At 51.3% G+C, this 12,070-nt stretch overlaps 1 pseudogene; it reads right to left on the minus strand.

Moving 5' to 3' along the window:
- Positions 1–4,306: 4,306 nt before the first annotated feature.
- Positions 4,307–5,428, minus strand: LOC122152805 (annotated as a pseudogene).
- Between the last annotated feature and the right edge of the window lie 6,642 nt (positions 5,429–12,070).

Consider the following 12,070-nt stretch of genomic DNA (forward strand, 5'->3'; position numbering starts at 1 on the left):
ACCCACCCTCCCTACCACCTGGCAAAGGGGGAGGGAATTGGAGGGGTAAAGGGAGACTCACAGGTTGAGGTAGAAACAGTTAATAATGGTAACGAAATGAAAACAATGACAGCAACAGAAAATATAAATGGGCAACGCCCAATGCAATTGCTCACCACCCGCTGACCAATACCCAGCCTGTTCCCAGCCAGCAATCCCAAAATACCAAGATCCCGCAATCGCAGTCCCAGAAGCGAGAGTCTTCCCCCCCCCCCCACTTGCCGATCACCCCTCCTCTATATAGTGAGCATGACGTTACATGATATGGAATATTTCATTGGCCAATTTGGGTCTGGTGCTCTGGCCATGCTTCCTCCCTGCTTCTTGTGCACTTGCACACGGGCGGGACATGGGGTGTTGGAGAGCCCTTGAAATCTCAGCAGCAGCTGAAAACATCAGTGTGCTATCAGCATTCTTCTCATACCACACCCAATGCTGAATCCAAAACACAGCACTACTCTAGTTACCAAAAAGAAACATTAACTCTATTCCAGCCCAAACCAGGACAATGCTATACATTATAAGGACAGTTTACACCACCTGTGTGCATTAATGATGGTTTTGGGATGTGTAAAAAATGACCCACGGTGTGTGGATGGAGCAGAACTTCCTCTCTTATGGGGATTACAAGATACTGTACACATGTATGCTATGTCAAAATGGAGGGGCTTAGTCTGCACAGCATCAATTCTGATGTCCCAGAATCAGCAATTGGAGGCGGTGGGGAGTCTGCTTGTCCCAGAAGCACAGGCCTCTGCATTTGTGCGAGTACAACAGTGAGGCATTGCTCCATAGAGAGGGGATAAGGCTGGTCCAAGAACGCCTAGGAAGATGACCAGGCTACTAGAAAGCTTTAAGCATTTTGTAATTCTTGCTAATGTATGTGAGGACATCTCTAGCCGAGAAGGAGTTGTCAAATGCCCTCTCAAGGAGGATGTCTAACCCTTGAGAGATAGGGAAAATCAGACCACTGTGGCTGTAGAAATGGTGGTTTAGCCACACCCTGCCCACACTCAGCTCACCTGACTCTCCAAGTGCTCTCAGCTCTACTCACACCAGCACTGCAGTCCCTGGCTGCTGGAGATCTCTCTTTGCCCTTTGCCTGTTCCCCGTGGCTTCCTGTGATCAGAGAGCCTCTGTCCTCTTTGCAGCAGCTCTTTCAATAGCGGACTACTGTGCTGAGGTCCCCCCAAGCCTTTTGCTCTCCAGGGAGAAAAGACTTAACTCCGTCAGTCTTTCCTCATAAGACAGGTACTCCAGCCCTTCGATCACCCTTGACGCGTGCAAGGAGGCGGCAGCAGGCAGCAGTTCAGGATCCGTGGAGGTTGAGTCTGGGCACTCACATCCCAGCAGTGGAAGCCCTGTGGGATCGTTTTTGGAGGACAATGGACACATCGGACAAGAGCAAGATTTCGGGTACATCACAAAAGGGGTGCGAAAAGAGGAGGAAGAACCGAGAGTGCTGCACCGCTGGTGAATGATGAGAACATTTTGAACTTCTTTGGCCAGAATCCTTGGGAGCAGTAAGCGGGAATGTAGAAAAACAAGATAAGGATGCTGAGATCTGCCTGAAGAAAACATGCCAGGCTACGGTTGATGGGAAACATCTGGCCATTTCTTAAACAGTGGAAAGTTTTCTACCTTGAGCTAAAAGTGTATAGAAGATTGTGTTTGTACTTGTAAGATTTAATTAACCAATAGGCTTTAGGATAGCAGTAACTAAATTGCAGCCAATGAGTTGTTGGAAGTATTATGGACAGGGGGTAACAAACAATCAAAGGTTAGTCTTAGGCGCGTGAACAGTGTGTGAAGAATGCATGTAACCAATCAAGCCTTCTGTTTATGAATGATCAGTTGCTAGGAAGAATTATGAACGCACTTGTATCGGCAATAAGGGGATTTTGATTTCTGACTCATAGAGTTGCCAGAGTCCGTGATTCTCCTCAAGCCCCCACCACCAGAACATCAGCAACCAGGTTTTCCCAGGCAATTTAGCTTTGGAATCTAATCCATCTGATCATCCCAGAGCGAGCACCATTTTCCTGCGCAAGTTTCCAGAAGAAGTGCAAGAGAAGAGCCGGACTAACAACTCTGTTTCTCATGGGCAGCTTGCAAAAATATAGAGCTCATGCTCAACAACATTCACAGATGATTGCGCAGTCACTCCACCTAATCCCAGAAGCACAATCAAATGCCACATTAGCAACATGCTACCACATCGAGAACAGGGACTCAGATGGTTGGGTATTTTTGAGGAAAAAACTCATCCTCGCACAAAGGAAGTAGACGGGATGTTTTTGCCACACTGGATCCAAATTACCTCCCCTTCCTGACAGGGGAGGTGGAGAGGCTGGAGGGCATTGGGGTGGACTCACATCCGGCTCGCTGCAAGAGCAATTTGGAGGAACAGAAATGGGAGGTGGAGTGCCACCAGAGGGGCTCGAGTCCAAGAAACATCAGGAGAAGGACAAGAGGAAATGCCCAGCAAGTGCCTGGGGAAGGGAAGAGGAAGGGCTCAAAAGTAAAAATGACCCCAACAAAAAGGGGAGAAGGGCCTTGTTTGTAGAGCACGGGGGGGCAATTCCTTCCTGGGCAAGCTCAAAGCACGGGTGCTAAATTCATCAGCAGCTCTGAGGAGCAGCTCAGCAGAGACTGGAGCGTATACCCTTGGCAAGAATCCTCCCACCTTGTCAGAACATTCTTATGCTCCTCACCGTGTGGCACTCTCGGGATGTCAACCGATGTGTTCTCGGCAAGCCAGACAAAGGGCCAGCCCTCAGCTACACTAGCTCTAAATTGGGTCGGTCCAACTATCCTACACCTCACAGCAGAGCAACGTCTGGACCAGCGTCCCTATAGTCAATGCAGATTTGGTGCGAGGTCCCGGCTCCTGCCTGGCTGACGAGCTGTAGAAGTGCGCTGGTCATTGGCATGTAGGTGGGAAGCCCTTGTCCCATCCCAGTCACCAGCAAAAGCGCATCACAAAGGGATCCACTTGGTGATAAAGGCCTGCATGAGGTGGGACGTCTTGCTTGCCCTTTCTCCATGCACACAAAGCAAGAAATGGAGGGTGCAGGAGGCAGAGACTGCATTTCAGTGCTTGTTTTCCAGGCACCTCTCTGCCAGGTCGAAGCTACCACCATGCGGCTGTAGCTTCCAGTCCAGCCACTGTTCCTTATGTCAAAGGGAACCCGCTACTCTGTGCAGCTCATGAACACATCGAGAAAGAGTCCCCTTGCTATGACCTGCACACGCCCTCGTGAGGGTCACACAAGCACAGACAGACACACAGGTGCTCAATGGACACCTGCATGGAATCAAGCAAAATTCTCTGTGCTCACCTCAGGCCAGCATACAGTCAAGCAGAAAGAATCAAACATGTGCAGGAAACCAACAGCACCTGGAGACTCTTCTGAGGGGATGCTGGGGACCGTAGTGGAAGAATTGGTCAGAAGTAAATGCTTCCGAGGCTTGGAGGAGTCAAAGCAGCAGGAAGCAGCCATGGGTCTTTGGGCACCGGGTGCTCTGCTGGAGCTGCAGTGGCCTATGGGGTTGTTGTGTTCCCAGGGAGCAGGGACTCCAATCTGTGTCTGATACCAGTACTAACTTGTGAATTACCTCAGCCCTGTCTGTCTGGACAGCAGCTGGGCCCTGCCGGGTGTTGGAGGGTGTATGAGGTACTGGCCTCACCTGCTTGTGCCCGTGTGCGCTGGCCATGGAACACAGATCGCGTAGTGGAGGGGAGGGGAAGGGGGGAGATGAGACTGTGGGCTGTCCCCAGGCATCACTCTTCCCCCAGCGCCACTCCTGCCACTCTTTGGAGCCAACATCTATTTGAACCTCCTTCCCCAGCAGAGGTGCATCCGGGGCGTGAGGAGGGCTGTTCTCCGCGAGCCGGAGGGGCTGCTGACCTCATCCATTGGCCCGCAGCCGTGGGCTCCTCACTCAAGGGCAGCAGTTGCTGGGCTCCTCATTCACAGAACGTGGTCCAGGGCCCAGTGCTCCAGGCCCACCTGGGAAGGGAGGCAGCAAGGCTGCAGAGACTGATGGCCACTAACTGTGGCGCAGCCAGAGATGTCTTCCTTCAGCTCCAGGGCACAGGGCACAAAAGACAACCCGGTGCAGTGAGTCCTACCCTCTCCTTCCCCTGGGAATGAGGAAGGGTCCTCTTTTGTGCCCAAATGCATCCTCTCCAAAAAACCCCTTTTTGTTCCTGAGCAGACTGGAAGAGTTGTCCCAGAAGGAAGGAAGACTCGGAGGCGCGGGCTTGGATGCAGCACAACTTTAATGAGTCTGAAGAAGAAAAGGAGGTGGCTCCCGGGGGCACCAGGGCCAGCCATTAAGATGCAGCGGAGCTCTGGCAGGATGTCCGTCTGCCTGCCTTGCAGAGAGAGGGAAGCCAACAGGTCCCTGCTAGGATAACGTTAGGAGACAGTGACGGCAAAGGAAAGTGAGAGAGAAGAGAGTGCAAGAAGGAAAACAAACGTAGAGCACGCTTGCAGCCAGCGCAGGCTGGCCACACCCTGCCACCCTCTGAAGGAGAAGCCAGGTCCAAAGCTCTATCTTCTGTCCAGCACCATATTCTGAGGTCTCAGAGGGTCGTGCCCAAGGACGCTGCCAGCTGCTTTAGCAGGGGGGGCACCTTCTGCCACAGTAGCGGCTGGTGATGCAGGAGAGGTCAAAGCCCCCCGAGTTGATGGGGACTCCCTCACAGCTGAGGATGCTGCCGACGGCAGCGGAGGTGGAGGAGCCCACAACGGTGTTCTGTGGGAAGGAGCTGAGGATGGGGCCAGGCAGGGTCACCACCACGGCGGAGGGCTGGATGGCGACAGTGGAGCTCTGGCACTGCCTGACACAGGGCTCATTGCAGCTGTTGGCCAGCGGGGTCGGGCCGCAGGGCTGGCAGCAGGGCACGCAGGGCTGGCACGGGCTGCAGCAGGACATGTCTCGGGGCCGGAGGTGCACCTGGGGGACAGGGCAGCGGGGAGCAGAAAACAGAGGCACGTGAGAAGCAGCAACGCACCCAGCCACAGTGGAGCCGAGGCACCCCCGAGCCCAGCGTACGCTGCCCAGCTCAAAGCCCCGGAGCCACCTCCACTCAGTCCCAGGCTCTCTCTGCAGAAGAACTTCTCCCCCCTTCCCTCTCCCATGAGAAGCAGCTCCCAGCTCTGGCCTAGGACAGCCCGTGTCACCTGAGACATACACGGAGGAAAGACCTGATCTTGAAGGAGGAGCAGAAGAGGCTTCACACTCACCTGGTTCCCAAGGAGAAGGAGGCGAGAGAAGTGGATGAGAGAGGAGAGAGCTGGGCTGTCTTTTATAGTCGTCCAGCACTGCCTCGGGCCCAGAGGCACCCTCTGTGGAAGTAATAATTTTCTGACAAGTTCATGCCAAATGCAAACCATCCCAGCTAATGGCATGGGCTGTGTCCTGGCTTCCTGCACTGCTGCCTTTTCATTTCCTGGCTTCTGTCACGCGCTTTCCTATATGAAGGCTTCTGTAAGTGCCGGGATGAGAGGCCCAAGATTTTACGGGGCAGAAATACGTCAGTGCAGGTGGAAGACTCGACTCAAGTGCTTGTAGCATCCTGTGCAGTCAACTGATATGCACCTGCGTCATACCTGCGGGCTTGTTTGTGGCAAAGTTGTCAGGAAATGGGCACCGCTCTCGAGCTCCTTGTCTGAGTGTGCCCAAGGACCCCTATGAGAGAGGACACCCCAAATGCTTTTTATCCTACTGTTCAATTCCTCTCTTAAGGTCCATCACTGTTGCACACAGGTGGGCTTCTGCTGGAAGGCTTTGACACTATTGCAACACTAACAGTACTCTGAGGACAAATTTGCTGCACTCGTGTCCACCAGGAGCATGAGTGGGGCCCGCTCTCTTCCCGGGTTACTTGAATCCTGTTCTGCCAGTGTGGTCCCCAGCGTCTCCCCAACAGCTGCCGGTGGTTTCCTGGCTTTATGTGAGCATCCAAAGTTTTGCATGGCTCCATGCAGGCATGTGTGAGCACATGTGTCCCTCTGTACTTGTGTGACCCTCATGGTGGGGGCATGTGCAGGTCATAGCCTGTGGTCTCCCTTGTTGTGTCCATGAGCACCGCAGAGTAGCAGGTTGCCCATGCCAGGGGAGTCCATCTGCAACTGGAGAGCAGTGCCTTCGATCTGGCAGAGGTGCCCAGAGAACTGAAGTGCATTCTCTGCCTCCTGTGCCCGCCAGTTCTTGCTCTACATAGATGGAGGAAGGCCAAGAAAGCCTGCCCGCTTACGCAGGATGTTGTCCCTGTATCAATCCCCTTATGATGTAGTCTTTCTGGTGACTGAGGCGGGGAACAGGCTTCTCATGTTCCTGACAATGCCAGATGCACTTCTGCATGTCTTCAGCCCCGTGCAGAGCGAGGCAGTGGACGAGACCTTACACCAAAGGGATATTGGTCCAAAGGCACTGGGCTCCAGGTGTTGCTCGGCGGTGAGATATAGGACAGACCCTGGGTGCCACAGGGTGAGTCAAACAGCACTGTGTCAAACTTCTTTGATGTTCAAGCACAAGGACTTCTGCAGCCCCCATAAAATCACAAATTCTAATGGCCAATGCATGTCCCCCTGTGCTGCTTAATGTTGGAGGAAATAGAAGAGCTTAAGTTGGAGGAAATAGAAGGTGTTACGAAGGAAGTTGTGTATGTGAAGAAGCTTTGGAGGTGGAGTGAAGGTATTTTGGAATCAGTCCAGTCTTCATTAAGGAACAGATAACTTTGGAAAATCGTATAATTTGTTGCATTTAAAGAGTTGGAAAAATCTTCCAAAAAACAACCATCTAATGTCCTTGGTAGATTCTTTAGGCAGTGAAATGGATTGAATTAATTATTGTGATTTCCTTAGTGTTATTATCATCATATCTTAACTGCTGTATTTCATGATCTCCCTAGGCCCCTTTGAACCCTCAGGGCACTTTCCCAAAGGAATCTGCCTCGTAGTTTCCTGAGGGGCAAAAACCTGCTCTTATGGAGTGCTTCTCTATTTTTCACTGGTAATAGGTTAAAGGAAATTTCCCCAAGTCTAGCCTGTTTTTCCTGTGTTGGTAACTGTTAAGTTATCCCCCTGTCTTTACATCGACCCATTATCTTTTTCAACTTATGTCCTGGGTCGAGTGAGTGTTGGAGTATTTCTGGTGGCAGGAGAGGGGGCTATGTGGGAGGTCCCCTGTGAGAAGCTTCTCGAAGATCCCCCAGCTCCATGTCAGCTCCACTTCTGTTTGGAAAACTGAGCCAATCATCTGACCTCTACAATAACGTATTTAAGAAGGGACGTGGTGACGTGCCGTCAGACTTGTGAGGAGAAGTTGCGGCAGCTGCGTGAACACCAAGTTCAGTGGAGGAAGGAGGAAGAAAGGAGGGGGGAGGTGTGCTGGAGCAGAGACCCCCCTGTATCCTGTGGTGAGATGGCAAGGCGGCCCCCGTCTGGCACCCATGAAGATCTACGGTGGAGCAGACACTGATTTATGGCCTGTGGCTTCTGCCTGCTTGATCAAGGTGCTGTGCCAAAAGAAGGACGGGGTCTTGTGGGAAAAGTTAGACCCCGCAGCTGTAGTTCAGTGCTGGGATGATTGCAGCATGCGGGGGTGTCCCACGCCGGATTAGCTTGGGAAGGGCTGCAGCCGTGGGAGAGGACAGTCGGAGAAAGTTAGTGACCCATGGAGCAGTGTGGGGAACACTGCAGCCCATGGGAGGAACTCATGTTGGAGAAAGCTTGTGGAGGACTGTCTCCTGTGAGAGGAAGACCACGATGGATCAGGGGGAGGAATTTCCAGAAACTCCCCTCACTGAGGATAAAGGAAGTGGCAGCACTGATACACTCCCCATTCCCTTCCCCTGCACCGCTGGGGGAGGAGGTAGAGATATCGGGAGCAGAATTGAGTCTGGGAATAAGGGAGGGTTGGGGGGAAGGTGTTCTCAAGATGTGACAATGCTTCTCACTGTCCTACTCTGTTACGTGTTGTTAGTGTCTGTATTAAATGTATGTACTTTTTTGTCTTCTCCTAACGAGTCTGCCTTTTGCTCATGACCATAAAGGGGGGATTTTTTCCCATCCAAATCCTATCTCGCCCCAAGTCTGGCTTTCTGTCCCTTCTTACTGTCGGAAGAGAAGGGAGAGAGAGAGCTGCTGTGTGGTGGTTGGCTGACGACCAGGCCCAAACCACGACACCTTACTTTCTCCTCCCATCCTGTTGAGGAGGGAGAAGGAGTGAGCAAGCAGCTGGGTGAGTGTCTGGAAGTCAGGCAAAGTCTCTCTGTTTTTGCAAAGCTATGGTAATCAGGAGCGCCATGAGTGTTTGTCATGTACATGCTTTTTTCCTGCTTTCTATCTGCGCCATCAGGAGCAGTCTCCTTCTCCCACTACTTTTCCCCTCTGAGGATGGTGGGCAACGATGTCAAATGGCTTTTGTGCTTGTGTACCTGGTGTGGTGGATGCACTCGATGCCCCATCACCAAACTAGCAGGAGGTTGGTACAGGCTCCAAAGGAGGTCAAGGCCTGAGCTGTGGCCAGGCCTCGTAATTTCCTGCGGGGAAAAAATCTGCTCTTATGGAGTGTAGGGCTGCAACTTTGCCTTCTGTTTTGCAGAGCTACGACACACTCCAGACATGAGAGTTGTCCCAGCTTTTCCAAAATGCCAATACAATCATAGGTCTGCAAGTGTGCACAGAAGTTTTAAGTTGTCCTGCTTCTGTTCTGGCTCAGGCTCTTGTCTTACAGATGTCTGGGGTCAAGCTGGAAAGGCAAGTCAGTGAGTGTACTGGTTTTGCCTGGGATAGAGTTAAGTTCTTCCTAGTAGTCTGTATGGGGCTGTGTTTTGATTTGTGCTGAAAATAGTGTTGATAATATAGGGATATTTTAGTTGTTGCTGATCAGTGCTTACCCGGCATCATGGCCTTTTCTGCTCCTTAGACTGCCCGCCAGTAAGTAGGCCAAGGGTGCAGAAGAAACTGGGAAGGGTCAGAGCTGGGACAGCTGTCCCCAGCTGACCAAAGGGATATTCCATACCATATTGACGTCAGACTCTGCAATAAAACTGGGGGATGAAGTTGTGGGGGCTGCCGTTGCTTGCAGACTGGCTGAGCATCAGTCAGTTGGTGGTGAGTAATTGATTTCTTTTGCATCACTTGTTTTTGCTGGCTTCATTTTCCTTTCTGAGAAGAGGTCACATTTGTGTTTGTCGTGGTTGGAGCCTGGTCAGCAGCCAAGCACCCCGCAGCCGCTCACCCACCCTCCCTACCACCTGGCAAAGGGGGAGGGAATTGGAGGGGTAAAGGGAGACTCACAGGTTGAGGTAGAAACAGTTTAATAATGGTAACGAAATGAAAACAATGACAGCAACAGAAAATATAAATGGGCAACGCCCAATGCAATTGCTCACCACCGCTGACCAATACCCAGCCTGTTCCCAGCCAGCAATCCCAAAATACCAAGATCCCGCAATCGCAGTCCCAGAAGCGAGAGTCCCCCCCCCCCCACTTGCCGATCACCCCTCCTCTATATAGTGAGCATGACGTTACATGATATGGAATATTTCATTGGCCAATTTGGGTCTGGTGCTCTGGCCATGCTCCCTCCCTGCTTCTTGTGCACTTGCACACGGCGGGACATGGGGTGTTGGAGAGCCCTTGAAATCTCAGCAGCAGCTGAAAACATCAGTGTGCTATCAGCATTCTTCTCATACCACACCCAATGCTGAATCCAAAACACAGCACTACTCTAGTTACCAAAAAGAAACATTAACTCTATTCCAGCCCAAACCAGGACAATGCTATACATTATAAGGACAGTTTACACCACCTGTGTGCATTAATGATGGTTTTGGGATGTGTAAAAAATGACCCACGGTGTGTGGATGGAGCAGAACTTCCTCTCTTATGGGGATTACAAGATACTGTACACATGTATGCTATGTCAAAATGGAGGGGGCTTAGTCTGCACAGCATCAATTCTGATGTCCCAGAATCAGCAATTGGAGGCGGTGGGGAGTCTGCTTGTCCCAGAAGCACAGGCCTCTGCATTTGTGCGAGTACAACAGTGAGGCATTGCTCCATAGAGAGGGGATAAGGCTGGTCCAAGAACGCCTAGGAAGATGACCAGGCTACTAGAAAGCTTTAAGCATTTTGTAATTCTTGCTAATGTATGTGAGGACATCTCTAGCGAGAAGGAGTTGTCAAATGCCCTCTCAAGGAGGATGTCTAACCCTTGAGAGATAGGGAAAATCAGACCACTGTGGCTGTAGAAATGGTGGTTTAGCCACACCCTGCCCCACTCAGCTCACCTGACTCTCCAAGTGCTCTCAGCTCTACTCACACAGCACTGCAGTCCCTGGCTGCTGGAGATCTCTTTGCCCTTTGCCTGTTCCCCGTGGCTTCCTGTGATCAGAGAGCCTCTGTCCTCTTTGCAGCAGCTCTTTCAATAGCGGACTACTGTGCTGAGGTCCCCAAGCCTTTTGCTCTCCAGGGAGAAAAGACTTAACTCCGTCAGTCTTTCCTCATAGAAGGTACTCCAGCCCTTCGATCACCCTTGACGCGTGCAAGGAGGTGGCAGCAGGCAGCAGTTCAGGATCGTGGAGGTTGAGTCTGGGCACTCACATCCCAGCAGTGGAAGCCCCTGTGGGATCGTTTTTGGAGGACAATGGACACATCGGACAAGAGCAAGATTTCGGGTACATCACAAAAGGGGTGCGAAAAGAGGAGGAAGAACCGAGAGTGCTGCACCGCTGGTGAATGATGAGAACATTTTGAACTTCTTTGGCCAGAATCCTTGGGAGCAGTAAGCGGGAATGTAGAAAAACAAGATAAGGATGCTGAGATCTGCCTGAAGAAAACATGCCAGGCTACGGTTGATGGGAAACATCTGGCCATTTCTTAAACAGTGGAAAGTTTTCTACCTTGAGCTAAAAGTGTATAGAAGATTGTGTTTGTACTTGTAAGATTTAATTAACCAATAGGCTTTAGGATAGCAGTAACTAAATTGCAGCCAATGAGTTGTTGGAAGTATTATGGACAGGGGGTAACAAACAATCAAAGGTTAGTCTTAGGCGCGTGAACAGTGTGTGAAGAATGCATGTAACCAATCAAGCCTTCTGTTTATGAATGATCAGTTGCTAGGAAGAATTATGAACGCACTTGTATCGGCAATAAGGGGATTTTGATTTCTGACTCATAGAGTTGCCAGAGTCCGTGATTCCTCAAGCCCCCACCACCAGAACATCAGCAACCAGGTTTTCCCAGGCAATTTAGCTTTGGAATCTAATCCATCTGATCATCCCAGAGCGAGCACCATTTTCCTGCGCAAGTTTCCAGAAGAAGTGCAAGAGAAGAGCCGGACTAACAACTCTGTTTCTCATGGGCAGCTTGCAAAAATATAGAGCTCATGCTCAACAACATTCACAGATGATTGCGCAGTCACTCCACCTAATCCCAGAAGCACAATCAAATGCCACATTAGCAACATGCTACCACATCGAGAACAGGACTCAGATGGTTGGGTATTTTTGAGGAAAAACTCATCCTCGCACAAAGGAAGTAGACGGGATGTTTTTGCCACACTGGATCCAAATTACCTCCCCTTCCTGACAGGGGAGGTGGAGAGGCTGGAGGGCATTGGGGTGGACTCACATCCGGCTCGCTGCAAGAGCAATTTGGAGGAACAGAAATGGGAGGTGGAGTGCCACCAGAGGGGCTCAGTCCAAGAAACATCAGGAGAAGGACAAGAGGAAATGCCCAGCAAGTGCCTGGGGAAGGGAAGAGGAAGGGCTCAAAAGTAAAAATGACCCCAACAAAAAGGGGAGAAGGGCCTTGTTTGTAGAGCACGGGGGGGCAATTCCTTCCTGGGCAAGCTCAAAGCACGGGTGCTAAATTCATCAGCAGCTCTGAGGAGCAGCTCAGCAGAGACTGGAGCGTATACCCTTGGCAAGAATCCTCCCACCTTGTCAGAACATTCTTATGCTCCTCACCGTGTGGCACTCTCGGGATGTCAACCGATGTGTTCTCGG

The sequence above is a fragment of the Tyto alba genome, unplaced genomic scaffold (assembly GCF_018691265.1).
Source record: "Tyto alba isolate M040663 unplaced genomic scaffold, T.alba_DEE_v4.0 Super-Scaffold_12, whole genome shotgun sequence".
NCBI lineage: Eukaryota > Metazoa > Chordata > Aves > Strigiformes > Tytonidae > Tyto > Tyto alba.